The sequence below is a fragment of the Lacerta agilis genome, chromosome 2 (genome assembly GCF_009819535.1).
Source record: "Lacerta agilis isolate rLacAgi1 chromosome 2, rLacAgi1.pri, whole genome shotgun sequence".
Classification (NCBI taxonomy): domain Eukaryota; kingdom Metazoa; phylum Chordata; class Lepidosauria; order Squamata; family Lacertidae; genus Lacerta; species Lacerta agilis.
In genome coordinates this window covers 34,105,751-34,120,121 of record NC_046313.1, presented here as the reverse complement: position 1 = coordinate 34,120,121, position 14,371 = coordinate 34,105,751, and the positions used below count along the sequence as shown (strand labels likewise).

Genomic DNA, 14,371 nt, shown 5'->3' with positions numbered 1-14,371 from the left:
ATGATATTAGTGTTTATACAATGCCTTTTGCAAAGCCCTCCATGTACGTTATTGCAACAATCCTTAAAACACATTTGTAAAGCAGACCAGTGAGTATTGTACACGGGGCAGAAAGATTATAACTTGAGTTGAGGCTTAACCTGGGAACTTCCTGTCTCACATCCCCTGCTCCTATAGTTGGAGCAGACGTGCCTGTCTCATAACCATTGTTCAGCAACCAGGAGTATGCTGTGGGCTTATGTGCTCCCGCCCCATTCTTCCACCTCTACAGATTCTCCCATCCCTTCCCTGTTACGAATAACAACAGCACATGGCAAGCAAAGTGGCAGTGGTGCCTTGCTGGGAGCAGTGCTCTTGCTTGCCAGGAAGGAGATGTGGTCAGGTAGGGTCAGGTGTTGGTGGTGGTGAAGTCAGGGGAACTTCAGGTTGGCAGCAGTGTCCCCATGCTACCAAACCTGTGTCCCCTGGCCTCACTAGTATCTCTTCTCACCCCATATCCATCCAGGCTAGCCGCAGCACCACTATCAGAAAAGCATCACTGCCCTTCCTCACACGCCACTGACAGCTGTTGGTAGCTATACTGCAACCTTGAGAATCTACTGAAACTAGCCAAAGCTGATGATAACTCTGTTTAGCTTTGGGACCAGGGTTAGAAAATTTCAAGCCATGATTAAAGCTATCTCTGGTCAATCCTGGTATAGACATGATTCTAGTCAATAATAAATAGGAACGGAGGAGGGAATTCATGGTCAGAAAGGAAGGAGGAGTATGTACCGTATATGTACCATATTCTCAGTCTCCTAAACCATGGTTTGGAGACTGCTAATACTACATCTGCACTGGGCCTTAGTTGCTATTCCATTCCAGCTCTCGCATGTACAAAGCATCTGACATGTCAGTATTGGGACAATTCCCATAGCTATATGTTTCAGATTTTGAAAATTCATTGTTTTGAATGTGAAAATTCTTAACTGAGGACTCAAGACTTTAAATTCAATTTGCTGTCATATTTACTCTGCAAACAGAATGGAAGCTTCATGAATATGGAACAGTGTATTTGTTTCAGACCAACATAAATGGGCACTCAGCATAGCTCTAACATCAGATTGTTAACAGCTTGTATTACTGTAGATAGGGAAACATAAAGCAAGGCGGAGACAATGCTTAAACTTTCAAGATCCTGTTCAAATGAATATATACATGATGATTAAGATGGCAGATTTACTAAGCATTAGCAGATTCCGCTCCCTCCCCATAAAATTTAATTCTGAGTTTTTCTTGAGCCTTTTTCTTATACAACATATAGCAGTGCACATATTTATGGTATAATTGCATTTGTCTTACAAACTCCTCCCCCCCCCCTTTGAGGGCATGTTCACTTTTGCCTTGATTTGATTGTCTACTTCTAATCTCAGAGAAAAGCCCATCACATAAGTATTCATTACAAAATTGTATTTTACATGGTCAGTGTCCTCTTGTCTAATTATTGACCTCCCAAAAGTTATATATTTTTGGTTTTCTGTTTTTAGCTCTCCTGCTGTGATTGCGTGCTGCTCTTTGTATCAGTTTCACATTTTAACATATTGAGGGGTGGGTCACTTTTTCTTTCTTTCCTAGCTGATGGGACTCAAGGCATATGCATCTGTTTGCTACTTGATATAATAGGACTCAAAGTGACAGCATTTTGTAATTAAACTGATCTAGGTTTGTAATGCAGTATCATTAGCTGAGGGAGTTTAATTACAAATTGCAGCCCAGTGTCTGCTTTGGCTAACTCAGAAGATATGTGATTCCATCAGATATGTTAATTCTGAACTGCTTTTCCTGATGGAGATAAATATCGTCCATGACCTTCCAGTGGTTAATTTCTAATGAGAGGTACAGGTGCTCATGCTTGCCTTAGAGGTAGCACTTTGCATGAGGCTTTGCAGATGCTACTGGTCAGCTGATCAGTGGCGAGACTGCCCCATATGTCACATATCAAGTTGGGTGTGACTTTTCACCAGATGTGGATCCCTGTCTGGGCTCATCAGGGGCACAGCCTGGAGGTTCCACACCCTTCCTTTGCATGCTCGGTAATTTTATATTTAATAATGTTTTCCACCAGTTTTCCTGAAACAGATGTTAAACCAATTGTCTTGTAATTTCCCAGACAACAACCCCCCCCATCCCATTTTAAAAGTTGAGGTGGCCCCTTCCCATTGCTTGAGTACAGAGACTTACACTAGGGGTAAGTTACATATTTTCATTAGATCAACTATTTCTCATTTGAGCTCTTTAAGAACTCTCAAGTGGATGCCGTCTGGACCTGGCTATACCAAATTCCAGAGAATAGAAACCTGAAAGGGGGGTTTTCTGTCAGGGGAGTGGACAATGGGTTGTGATTTCGTGAGCAATAAGGTGATAATATGGTGTCTCCTATCAACTCTCAGCACCCTTAACAAACCGCAGCTCCCAGTATGCTTTGGGGGAAGCCATGATTTTTCAAAGTGGCATAGTGCTTTAAATGCGTGGTGTGGATGTGGCCTAGGTAAGGATCTGTTGCCCCAAGTATTTCTACTCATCTAAGAGACTGACAACTGATTCAAACAAGAATTTTGCATATCGGGGTATGATCCCAGAGTACAAAGTAAGCACACACTGCCCACCCATCTGAACTGAACTGTGCACCATGCATGTTTAGCTTCAACCATAATCTGTCCCTTTTGTTGTTGTTGCCTGAGCGTGGGACAAGCATATATAAAGACACAAATATGGCGTGTGGCCAGTGTGTATTGTACCTGATTTTCTTTTTTTAAGGAAAAGTGTGAAGCAGGTGTAGAATCTTGTTCAGGCATGAACCACAAGGCATGAATATACCCTTGAACAGAGACTGACACCAATCTTGTTTCGTAAAACTTATCCTTTTCCCCCAACCTCTGGGTATGCTTGGTTCACCGCCTGGTCCATTACAGGCAGCCCGAGTAAATTAACATTCTTTATTAGCCTCTCACTTCAGAAAATGAAATTGAGGAAAGGGTCTATGATAGCAGTGACACCAGAGTTCCACTGAAGAAGAAATGCAGCCACAGGGCTTGGTCATATATAACCAGCTTGGAATGAGAGTGTTCAGGTAAGGAAATGGAGGGCTGAAGGGCTCAGCTGTGCAAGCAAAAAATAATTAGAGCCTGTTTGTCTTCATCTCAGACCTATGAAAATGGAAGTGAGGGATGAGCAGCACGACGGGGGGGGGGGGGCTGACCCACAGATTCATTCCGGTACAAACTCACTCCCACTCTTTTCTCCCTTACTGTCCTTTGAATAATTGTGTTTCTTGCAATGCCAATCCCAGCTTTCAAAAACCACAACTGAAACCTGAAACTGTTTTGATACTGCCTTAGTAGTCATGGAAGTTTTAAATAAGCGACAATATGCTTTTATTTTGCTACTACATCTAAGCATTTGTCTGACATTTCCTATTTCCTAACAACAGTGAGGAGTAGAGTTGTAGTTGTAGTTGTTTTATTTCGCCACAATGATTTTAATGTTGTGAATTGGTCATGTTGTGAATTGGTCATAGTGCTGGACATTGCTCTCTCAGGGGTGGGGGAACCCTTTTCAGCCTGAGGCCTGCATTCCCTCATGGACAGTCTTTTGGTTGCCGGGGGGGGCAGGGTGGGGCGGACATGAGGTGGATGGGGCCTGAGGTGAAAGTGAGTGGAGCATTTGAACAGTAGGCCAGTCATGCAAAAGACAGAGGTTTCTACATACAGCAGCCCCCTCCCTCCTCCAACAAGTTTTATATTTGGGCATTTGGCTTCGTTGGTTTAAAACTGTTTTCTTACTAAAATGTTCTCAACATGCTGACTACATGGTTGTGAAAACTAAGCTTATGTTATAAGGACATTTCACCAGGTTTTATCTCCACTGGACTTTGGGAAAGTATATCCAGAGCTTCTCTCCTTGTTTATACTTTCTTGTGGCTGGAAGGAAGGGAGGGGCTCAGAAACTCCTCAGTTAACTGTACCTACTAGGGTAGTATGGGACGCGGGTGGCACTGTGGGTTAAACCACAGAGCCTAGGGCTTGCCGATCAGAAGGTCAGTGGTTCAAATCCCTGCTCCTGCCCACCTAGCAGTTTGAAAGCACATCAAATGCAAGTAGATAAATAGGTACCGCTCCGGCGGGAAGGTAAATGGCATTTCCGTGCGCTGCTCTGGTTTGCCAGTAGCGGCTGGCGACATGACCCGGAAGCTGTCTGCGGACAAACGCTGGCTCCCTCGGCCTGTAGAGCGAGATGAGCGCGCAACCCCAGAGTCGTCCGCGACTGGACCTAATGGTCAGGGGTCCCTTTACCTTTTTTTACTAGGGTAGTAGGGTCATTCTGTCTGGTGGCAGTCAATCATACTTCTTTTTTGGAGGAGTGGGGTAGACCCTTATACAAAAAACCAGGTCAGCCAGTAAGGAAAAAAACTCTTCCCCTTCAATCTATCACAACTGCCTTCTCCATACATATCTCCCCAAGCTTTAAGAGCAGTTTCAGAAGATGGTATTCTTTATCCTGTTGTCACATGAGATAAGGTAAATAAGACAGGCCTTTGGGGCCCAATTTCGAGGTGTGCCAGGTTCCTGCTTTCAGTGTGTATTGGACAAGACTTTTTACAATCTTTAATGATCTGCTGCTTTTAGATCCTGTCCTGCTGTAGTTTTGCGTGCTCAGGTGGAGACCCCCAACCTCAAGAGCCACCCGGAAGAAATGAATGACTCACGACAATGTGTTATGGGATTAAATTGGCCACAACTTTATTTAAATTTTCAGGAAGACCTTGGCTTAGGCATTGGGCATGTATCCCTCCCAGTCCCCAGTCGGGGATCTGGGGCACATCAGGGTAATCAGGTCTGTCTGGGAAGTGGGCTAGCTCTGGAAGACATTTGTTTTTGCAGAGTGCCCGCCCCCATTTCAGCGCAACTCTGGGGAGTGCACTGACAACCTTTCAGCATATGGTCAGTGACTCCCCTCCAACTCAGCCCCTTTAATGGGGAACTCTGGGATCACCGTCGCGGGGGACACGCGCATCACCGCTTCATCCCCCCCCCCATTTAGGGAAGATAGAGTAAAGGATTCCGCCCAAGGCCTAAAACTGCCAAAGTTGCGACATCTGCTATAGGGAAGATGAAACCTGCCAATGCAGGGAAATTCCTTAACAGCAACCATCCTAAGACCGTAGCAGCACCCGCATACCTGTAAAAGAAGTTAACCTGTAATAAAAAAGCATTAAACAAAGGTAGGGTAGGGTAGGGCGGGTGACTGCGTGCTCTCCCCCCGCCACAGATAGGTTCATTAGAACTGAGGTTTGGCGGGAACCTCAAAGGGCTGTGATGTTGTCGGGATAACCAGTTGCCGGGATAACCACTCGTCTGAGAGCCTGCTCCGGCTGGTTATGAAGGTTCGCTGGTTATGAGGGTTCTTGAAGGTCGTGAGGAGTTTTAGGAGTTGCAGAAGGTCTGAAGAGGATAGGATAGGCAGCAAGAAGCAAAGCAAAAGGTGTGGCCGAAGAAGCAGAAAGGAGGCCAAAATAAAGAGACTGCAGTCGGTAGTTTCAAGTGCACTCAATGCGAGCGAGCTCTCTGTCGCTCTGCTCGTACTCGTCGTCAAGCTAACAGAGGCAGGGCTATTTATTTGCAAATTATACAGCGTCATCAAATAAGCATCAACCAATAACAGCATTGCAGTAACGAGTGTTTCCGGGCAGGAAACCAGCCTTGCGACCATTACTAGGAGGCTTCCTTGGCGCGCTTTCGGGGAGGTGCGGAGGGATCCAGGCTCCAATCTCTGGCCGGATCTTTTTTCCTTCCACGCAGTAGCGCGGAAGGATTAACAAAGCGGCTATCACGCGGGAAAACCCTGAAACGTATTCCCACATGATGTGGGGAGGTGGACCAGGAATTTCTGCCATTGTGTCAGGGATCGAGGTACTGCATGCGGCCACACAAAGGGTACCTTCTAGTTGATGGGAAAGTGGTCATTATTATTTTTAGCTATCTTGCATTTTGAATTGGCTTGTTGTATTTTTTATTTTTTTTTTGCAAGTTACTTTGGGTGCTTTTTAAGCACAGACGTGGGCTACAAATCCCCCCCCCCAAAAAAATGTGCAGCTGTAGGAAATGGTTGAGTATGACCTGGTGGTCACTCTTGATTCATGCAGGTCTTTTCAAACTCCAGTAGACCTAGACAGCCTTTCATGTGTCTCCTAGAGCATGCTTCAGGATCTCCTCCATTGCATGGAACTTCCACAGAAAATACTCAGAGGTTTCTCAGTAAATGAGTCAACCCTTGGAAGTAGAAAGCTTGATCAGGGACCTAGGACCATTTGTGGCCTTGAGAGCACAAGCCATGGCTTGGTTAGCAGCAAGGGCTTTGGAATGATGGACCTTACACCCACCTGCTATCTGCTTAATGTTCCAGGTTCAGTCCCTGGCATATCTAGGTAGGACTTGGAGACTCCTGTCTGAAACTCTGCTGGGACCCTGCCATTCTGTGTACACAATACTGAGCTAGATGGGCCCAGTGGTCTAACCCAGTTTAAGGCAACTTCTTATGCCTCTTATAGCTTTCCATAGATTGCATGTTATTGGGCTAATTTGATAGGACATGATGGATCCTGCCACCTTGTAAGGGACTCGACTGCATTGCTTTCACATCCTATCTGGTCCTACTACAGTTCTGGGATTTCCTAATTTTTAAAGCTCATGAGAATTGCTTGTTTTTAAACTGGCATGCCAGGTTAAGTTAGTCACTTGGCTGCCTACAGCCCAATCCCAAGTATGGAGGCTTTCTTGCTTTTAAATCAGCTTGGCCGGGATTTCTACAAGATACAATTGCATCCAGGATATGAAAATACCGTACATGCGCTTGAATGGTGAATCTCTGAGCCTTGGCGGAGCTGCCTCTTGCTCCGTGAGAGGCCGTTGCCATGGCTACACCTGGGTGCAAATAGTTTCCTCATCAAAGTGCCTGCTTCTGCTGCCAGAGTCACTCCTGTGCACTCAGTAGAGATCACAGATGAGGGGCAAGCTCGGGACAGCATCTTGGCAGGAGCAAGGTGGCAGCATCAGCATCAAATAATAGCATCAAAATAGCCTTGTAATTTGAATTGGAGGTGGGTGAAGGAAAAGCGGTGTGCGTGCGTGTGTGTGTGTGTGTATCAGGCCAAGGTTCCTGATAGATCTGTCAAAATGCAAAGGTGCTATTTTCTGCTTGAGAACAATGCAGCTGGCAAAAATGCACTGGGCTGGAATTTAGGCAAGAAACCTGGCTTCAACTCCTAGATTCTTTCTTTCTTTCTTTTCTCTCCCACCCTCCCCCGCCCCGCCATTCTCTTGCCCTTCTGGGTGAATCAATCTTCCGATGAAGCAAGTCAATTTCCCTGTTTCCTCACCCCTAAAATGGGAATAATGGCCTTCTCCCCAGGTGTGCCAAGCATTTTGCAATTTATCAGATAAAACTGCCATATGTGTTATAAGCATTATGGTTAGTTGAACTTGCTGTAGGAAGTGGTCTTGCACTAGGCAGGCTGCAGGGGCGTGGTCGAATGTATGCCAACCTTGCAAAAAATATGTGTTGTTTTTTTAAAAACCAGTGTGTATTTTTAATTAATTAGACAGGATTACCTGAATTTGCAAGTTTTACATTTGCATATGGTGGTAGTAGTAGTAGTAATAAATAAATAATAATAATAATAAAAAGATCAAACATATCCATCCTTAAAGAAATCAGCCCTGAGTGCTCACTGGAAGAACAGATCCTGAAGTTGAGGCTCCACAGGGCCGTCTTAAGGAGATCGGCCGCCCTGGTGCGGCTATCCCTCCGGCGCCCCCGCCATGGCGACTCTCCGCCGCCTCCCTCCCGCGCTTGCCGCCCCTTGGGAGGGGGGGTGGGCGAGCGGGGGATGAGGGGCGTGGCGCTGGAGCGGCGCGGGGCTCTGCACGCCCTTCCAGCACTTCCGGGACGGGAGGCGAGGGCGGCTGGCTCGCGCTCCCGCACTGCGCCGGGCAGTCGGATGGCGCGGCGCAGCCGGGCAGCTCGCGCTCCGCGAGCAGCCGGCCGGCTTGCGCTCCTGTGCTCTGCCGGGCAGCCAGAGGGCATGGCGCGGCCGGCCAGCTCCCTTGCTTCGCTGGGCAGTCGGAGGGCGCTGCCGGCAGGCGCTGCCAGCGGGGCTGGAGGGCGGAGGCGCCCTCCAGAGCATTGCGCCCTGGTGCGCCGCGCCACCAGCCCCAATGGATGAGACGGGCCTGAGGCTCCAGTACTTTGGCCACCTCATGAGAAGAGAAGGCTCCCTGGAAAAGACCCTGATTTTGGGAAAGATGGAGGGCACAAGGAGAAGGGGATGACTGAGGATGAGATGGTTGGACAGTGTTCTCGAAGCGACTGGCATGAGTTTGGCCAAACTGCGGGAGGCAGTGGAGGATAGGGGGGCCTGGCGTGCTCTGGTCCATGGGGTCACGAAGAGTCGGACACGACTGAACGACTGAACAACAACAAAATAATAAATTCCAGACCACACATTCAAAGAAGCAGCAAAAGTAATAGTAGGGTCTGCCATGTTTCATTTCTGCTTCCCATGGAAAATGACGCTCATGGAACTCTTTCTGCACTTTCTGCACCAGATGATCATGAGGATGGGAGATCAATGAGTCCCACTGTCACAGTGTGCTGAAAGTGTTTTTTAAAGGCAGCATTACTTCTTTACATCCACTTCTTCTTTAAATATATGACTACTTGAGTTTCAAATCTGGCATCCAAATTTTATGAATACACTTTCATTTGGGGGATGACGATGAATGATTGATTAGTGGATCAGTGCACATAAGTACTGTGTTGTGTATGCTTGAATTTCATATCCCCAAACAATTTTGAAACTTCAGTATAAAATTTCAGTTAGTTTCCCAGTACTCGCAGGAAGTTCCCTTATGAAATATTCAGTGGGTTGGATCTAAGAGGGACTCCTTTCCATTTGTGGAAGGGACATGGATGCAGTAGAAGGTTTTGCAAATGAAAGTGTATGGTGGGGTGCAGATGTGATTTTTGCCAATTGCCTTACCTCTGGGCCAGCTCCCATACTATTTCAGAGGGTCTTCCCAACACTCTGCAATGGGGTTTTTTGGGGTGGGGTGGGGGAGGGAGGTGACAGGGGGAAGGACAACCTGAAACCAGAAAGCACCCCATGAGTCAAACACTGGATCCAACCCAATGGCTTTCTTGCTGATATTTAGGTACTCTGTTACCCCCCCCCCCCAACTGGTGCTGAAGAACTGACGTTCTAAAACTCTGAATGTGCAAATCTTGTTGAATTACACTCAGGGCCGGCGCGTCCATTAAGGCGAAATAGGCAATTGCCTAGGGCACCAAAATGGAGGGGGCGCTGGCCAGGCTTGAGCGGGGGTGGTGGTGGTGGTGGTGGTGGGGCTAGCAGCAGCTTCTCCACTGTAGCAGAGAGGTGCTGCTTGCCTCTCCACCACCCCCCACCTCCCGCTAAAGCAGGCTTTGGCAGGCAGCGGGCGGCGGGACGGGCGAGCAGCAGCTTCTCTGCTGTAGCGGAGAGGTGCTGCTTGCCTCTCCACCACCCCCACCTCCCGCTAAAGCAGGCTTTGGCAGGGGCAGGCGGCGGGGGACGCCAGAAGATGGTCTGCCTAGGGCACAAGAAACCCTAGCACCGGTCCTGATTACACTTCAGGTATAGCAGTAGCACACACTGACCCTTTCACATCAGAACATACACTTTCCTGACTTTGGTATCAACTAGGGCTGGACTCTAACTGAACTGTGAGTTTCGGTTTTCACAAAGGAACGTGCACACATAGCTAGGTAGAAATAATCATGTTAGTTAGATGAGAGCTTTATCCCCATGATTTGCCAAGATTTCACTGGCTTGCCTTTCTTGTTTTGTTTTCCAGTGCATGTGCATGCTCTTTAAATGTTACTGAACAGACACAATAAACTAGTGGTGGAAGATGAGGGACTTTTTTGTGTGTAATGTATGAAGCCACTTCCAGTCAACCTCTTTATTGAGAATTCATGCTGATAGGTTTGCACAAAGTTTGCAGGGAGGTGAGCCAATGTTGCCTATTTATTGGCCATTCATTCTAATTTCTTTGCAGGGAGGTTAGAGGATGTTACATCAAGCAGATATTGTACCACACTTTCTAGGACATTTCCCCAATCAATTTCTTTGTCCAGGGTTTTCTTGGGTGGTAGGATGGGGAGAGTCTGTAGCAGAAGACCTCCAAATCAGCTTTAACTGTGTTACCTGAATTTACTGGTATTTATCCCACTGGTAGAATCCCACCTAAAAATGCTTTCCAGAAGTGCTCTGAGTCTTGGGGGACTCAATGGGACACTATAAAGAACCCAAGCTGGCCACCAACAAGGACAAAAAGAACAGAGACAGAACTTATAAGATGTATATGAATGCCTTTCAAGCTGTTTAGTTTCACATGGGAGAGTTCTGAGGTCATTGTGTTCAATTCTGTTGTTATTAATTGTGGATTTTTAATATGAAATTGCAGCCGAAGTCCCTTATTAAAGTGGCTTTCTGCTGCCGGAGACTCTGTGTCTTAACGAAAACCCTGAAAATCTCCCCCTGAGCTGCAATGTGGAAATCCAATTCTTTGTAGCTGATGATTCTGCAAACACATTTCCTGGAATTCATGAAAGCCTTAGAAAGCCTCACAATCATTTGAATAAAGCAAAGGACCATTTGCTGGCAAATATTCTCTTTTGCATATTCAAAAGTCCAATCTCTATTCTGTGGCAGCATCCTTTCAAATGAATAAGACCATGAAGAGGCAAAGTAGCAGCGCTGAGGATTTAGCCAAACAGCTTTCATTAAAATGAACCACATACATTTTGGTGTGTGAGAGAGATGCTATGTCTTTGGTTGTCATTTACAATATAGGCAGAATAGGGTGTGCCGGATGGTTTTCAGATAGGACCTTTCTATTGTATCTCATCTCTTATTGGGCCAGTCTTGGGGCAGCAGGGAAGATCTTCAAGAGGGTTTTAATTGGATCTCATTGCCTTTAGCAAGAAATCAGGCAGCTAACATATGCTTCCCCAGAATTTAAACTAGGGGTGGGGAACTGGATCCAGCCTATGGGCCAGATCCATATCTCACCCCCAAGCATAGCTGTCAATGTTTCCCCTTTTTAAGGGAAATTCCCTTATTCCAAATAGGATTCCTCGCAAGAAAAGGGAAAAGTTGACAGCTATGCCCCCAAGGCCAAGTTTTCCATTGTGGCAAGATCGCCTACCTGTATTATTATTATTATTATTATTATTATTATTATTATTATTATTTAGGAGTAGTAGACTGCTTCACAGCATATAGCCATCAATGCAACATAGATCAAAACAGAACAGAGAAACGCAAGTGCTAAAAACAATACAATCAATTCAGCAAACTCTGAAAGCACTAAAACCATCCCTATAAACTTCAGAAACAGAGCATTACCCTTCAGCCCTACTAGCTGGTATCTTGCCTAAGTTTATTCTTTATACATATCAGTTGTATGTACCTGTGTGCTGCCATTTTCTGTGCTGGCCCATCTGAGAGGGAGGAGGCTAGTGCGGACTGCGGAGGTGCACTGAATGACCCCAAGACTATTAAATGTTTGCAATATGTATTCGTCTTGGGCACCATTTGGGTAGCACCTGCCATTTTAAGAATAAGCAAACACCAAGCAACACTTGCCCAGGGAGTAAATATCCCTTTCCAAATGAAGAAGCGATTAACAGTCAGATTTGTTCAGCCTTAATTTTGCAGCAGCTTGAGCGCCAGCAGATTGGCTGGTTCTGCCTCTTTGGCATCATTGCGAGATGGCGTATCTCATGGTGTTTTAAATGGGGATGGAGCAGCATTTCTGATCTCATTTTCCAGTATTTCAGCTGTGCCATAATCTATTTACCACACAATTTGTGTCACTTTGATAAGCGGCTGCTTCAAGACGGCATTTATTAAAATCAAGAGCAGGGACAGCTTTCAAGTCTCTCATGTGTTGTAATAAATGTTTGAAATTAGTTATTACAGTGTTTGGCATGGTTCGTATCATCTACTCTATCTTAAATGACAAATGATCATATCCTGGACATGCATTTTTGGGTGTGTGTGGACAAGCGATCATACCACAGACACTTTGTGTGTGTGTGTGTGTGTGTGTGTGAGAGAGAGAGAGAGAGAGAGAGAGAGAGAGAGAGAGAGAGAGAGAGTCAGAGTTGCTTGGGAGAGAGATGAGTGATGAGAAGAATCAAACTCTGCTAGCCCTACAAATTGGCAATGGTTTTCGGGAGGGGGGGAGGAAAGGTGAGCTAAAAATCAATTGGAACTATGAAACAAGACCATTAGCATCAGCTCAGGAAAACAGTTCAGTCCAAGGAAACAATAGCTTGGCTTTAACTTCCATGGCTAAAAATGAAATTAAAATTGACCCAAAACATGCTTGAAGGCTAAGAAAGAAGAGCTTTTTAAAAAAAATAATAATGTGGGAATATCTTGTATGATGGTGGGTTCACATGTTAACTTTTGGGAGAAGTCCAGCTGATGTGAGAACTGTATATACCTTTACATACCTCCACAAATTATGATGTAAATTCATAATGCAGAGATTTGAGCCACATACAGATCTGTTTGCTCTAGGGAACCTTTGGGGATATGTATCAGATCACAGCTGAGATTCCATATATTATTAGTGATTCAAATTTTACATTTTGTTTCTAGGTATGAGGCATAAAGTAATATTAGGATTTCATTTTGGTTGAAAATAGCTCCCGCATACCAAACAAGAAGTAAATCCTCCACTCCTTTTAATGCATTATTTGCTGCTTTTGTTTGTTGATGTGCTTGCCAATGTTTGAATTTGTCCTTAAATGTATATTCTTGTGTGTGTATAATTTTATATGTATGGGTATGTGTGTGTGTATATATACACACACACACACACATAAACATATACATACACACATACAGATGTATTAAACACACACAAACACACACACACACACACACACACACACACACACATACTATAGAAAAGAGACACTTATTAAGACAAATATTCTGTCTCAATTCATTTCTTTCTTCATTTTCCCATCAGGAACATAATAGCTAAATTTATAGTGTTGAGTCTGGGCTATAAATTCTATTATTTTCAGTCACAATATCCATTATGTCTCTTGAAAGGGCCCCCAGGGCAAGGGGAGAAAAATCTGAGACAAAAAAAAATATCTTTGAAAGATGGGGGGGGGGGGGAATGCCTTTCCTTTAGTTTGGTGTGTACCTTTGTGCATTCTTGCTGATACTCTTACCCTAGCTTAATCCATCTGCCTAGTTTCTTGATCACTGGTTGTTGCAATCACATCCATCCCAGTATAACTGACAACTCATCTGTGATGGAAGTATTTAATTATCAGGTAATTTATTGCACCTCTACAAACCCAGGTATCAGGCAAGAAAAAATGAACTGTAAGAATGGTGATTTGGAAGGTGGAGATGCATACATTCTGAAAATGTCAGTCTGGAACCTATTTCTGCCATCAGAGTGCTTTTGGGGAGATCCAGGGACCATTTGGTTTGAGGCTGAGATATAGCATAGCAGCCAGTTATTCAAAGACCTCACACAGTCCCTTTGTCTGGCACAGAAAAGAAGGGTCAAGGAGATAAACAACTACCTGACATTCAGAAAATACCTGAAGGTAGCCCTTTTCAGGGAAGTTTTTAATGTGTGATATTTTTGTATCTGATTTTTGTTGGAAGCCGCCCAGAGTGGCTGGGGAAATCCAGCCAGATGGGCGGGGTACAAATAATAATAATAATAATAATAATAATAATAATAATAATAATAATAATTATCCACACTTACCTTTCCTCTGGTCTTTCCAGACATGGTCCATGCTTTAAAGCAGGCATAGGCAAACTCGGCCCTCCAGATGTTTTGGGACTACAATTCCCATCATCCCTGACCACTGGTCCTGTTAGCTAGGGATGATGGGAGTTGTAGTCCCAAAACATCTGGAGGGCCGAGTTTGCCTATGCCTGCTTTAAAGCTCTGTGTCTGAATGCCCTTCTTTGTGCTGGAGCTTTCCCTACAAAACCCACTCTTTGGTGCTCAGTTGAAACAAACAGTGATCCACGGAAAACCTAAGTTCATGTTTGGTCTGATTGAGCTCTAAAGAGTGGATTTCCATGGGGAAAGCTCCAGGCAAAACAAAACAAAACAAAAAAACAAAAAAAATGCTTGGACTTGGAGCTTTTAAGTGTGAACCTGTGCCTGGAAAGAGCAGGGCAAAAGGTAAGTGTGGATAAGCCCTTAGTGTAGCATTGTGTGATTGGTAAGCTAGG

At 45.1% G+C, this 14,371-nt stretch overlaps 1 long non-coding RNA gene across 2 annotated transcripts in view; it reads left to right on the top strand.

The window, feature by feature from the left end:
• Positions 1–14,371, top strand: part of LOC117041092 — a 157,003-nt gene that overhangs the window by 57,559 nt on the left and 85,073 nt on the right. The window lies entirely within an intron of this gene.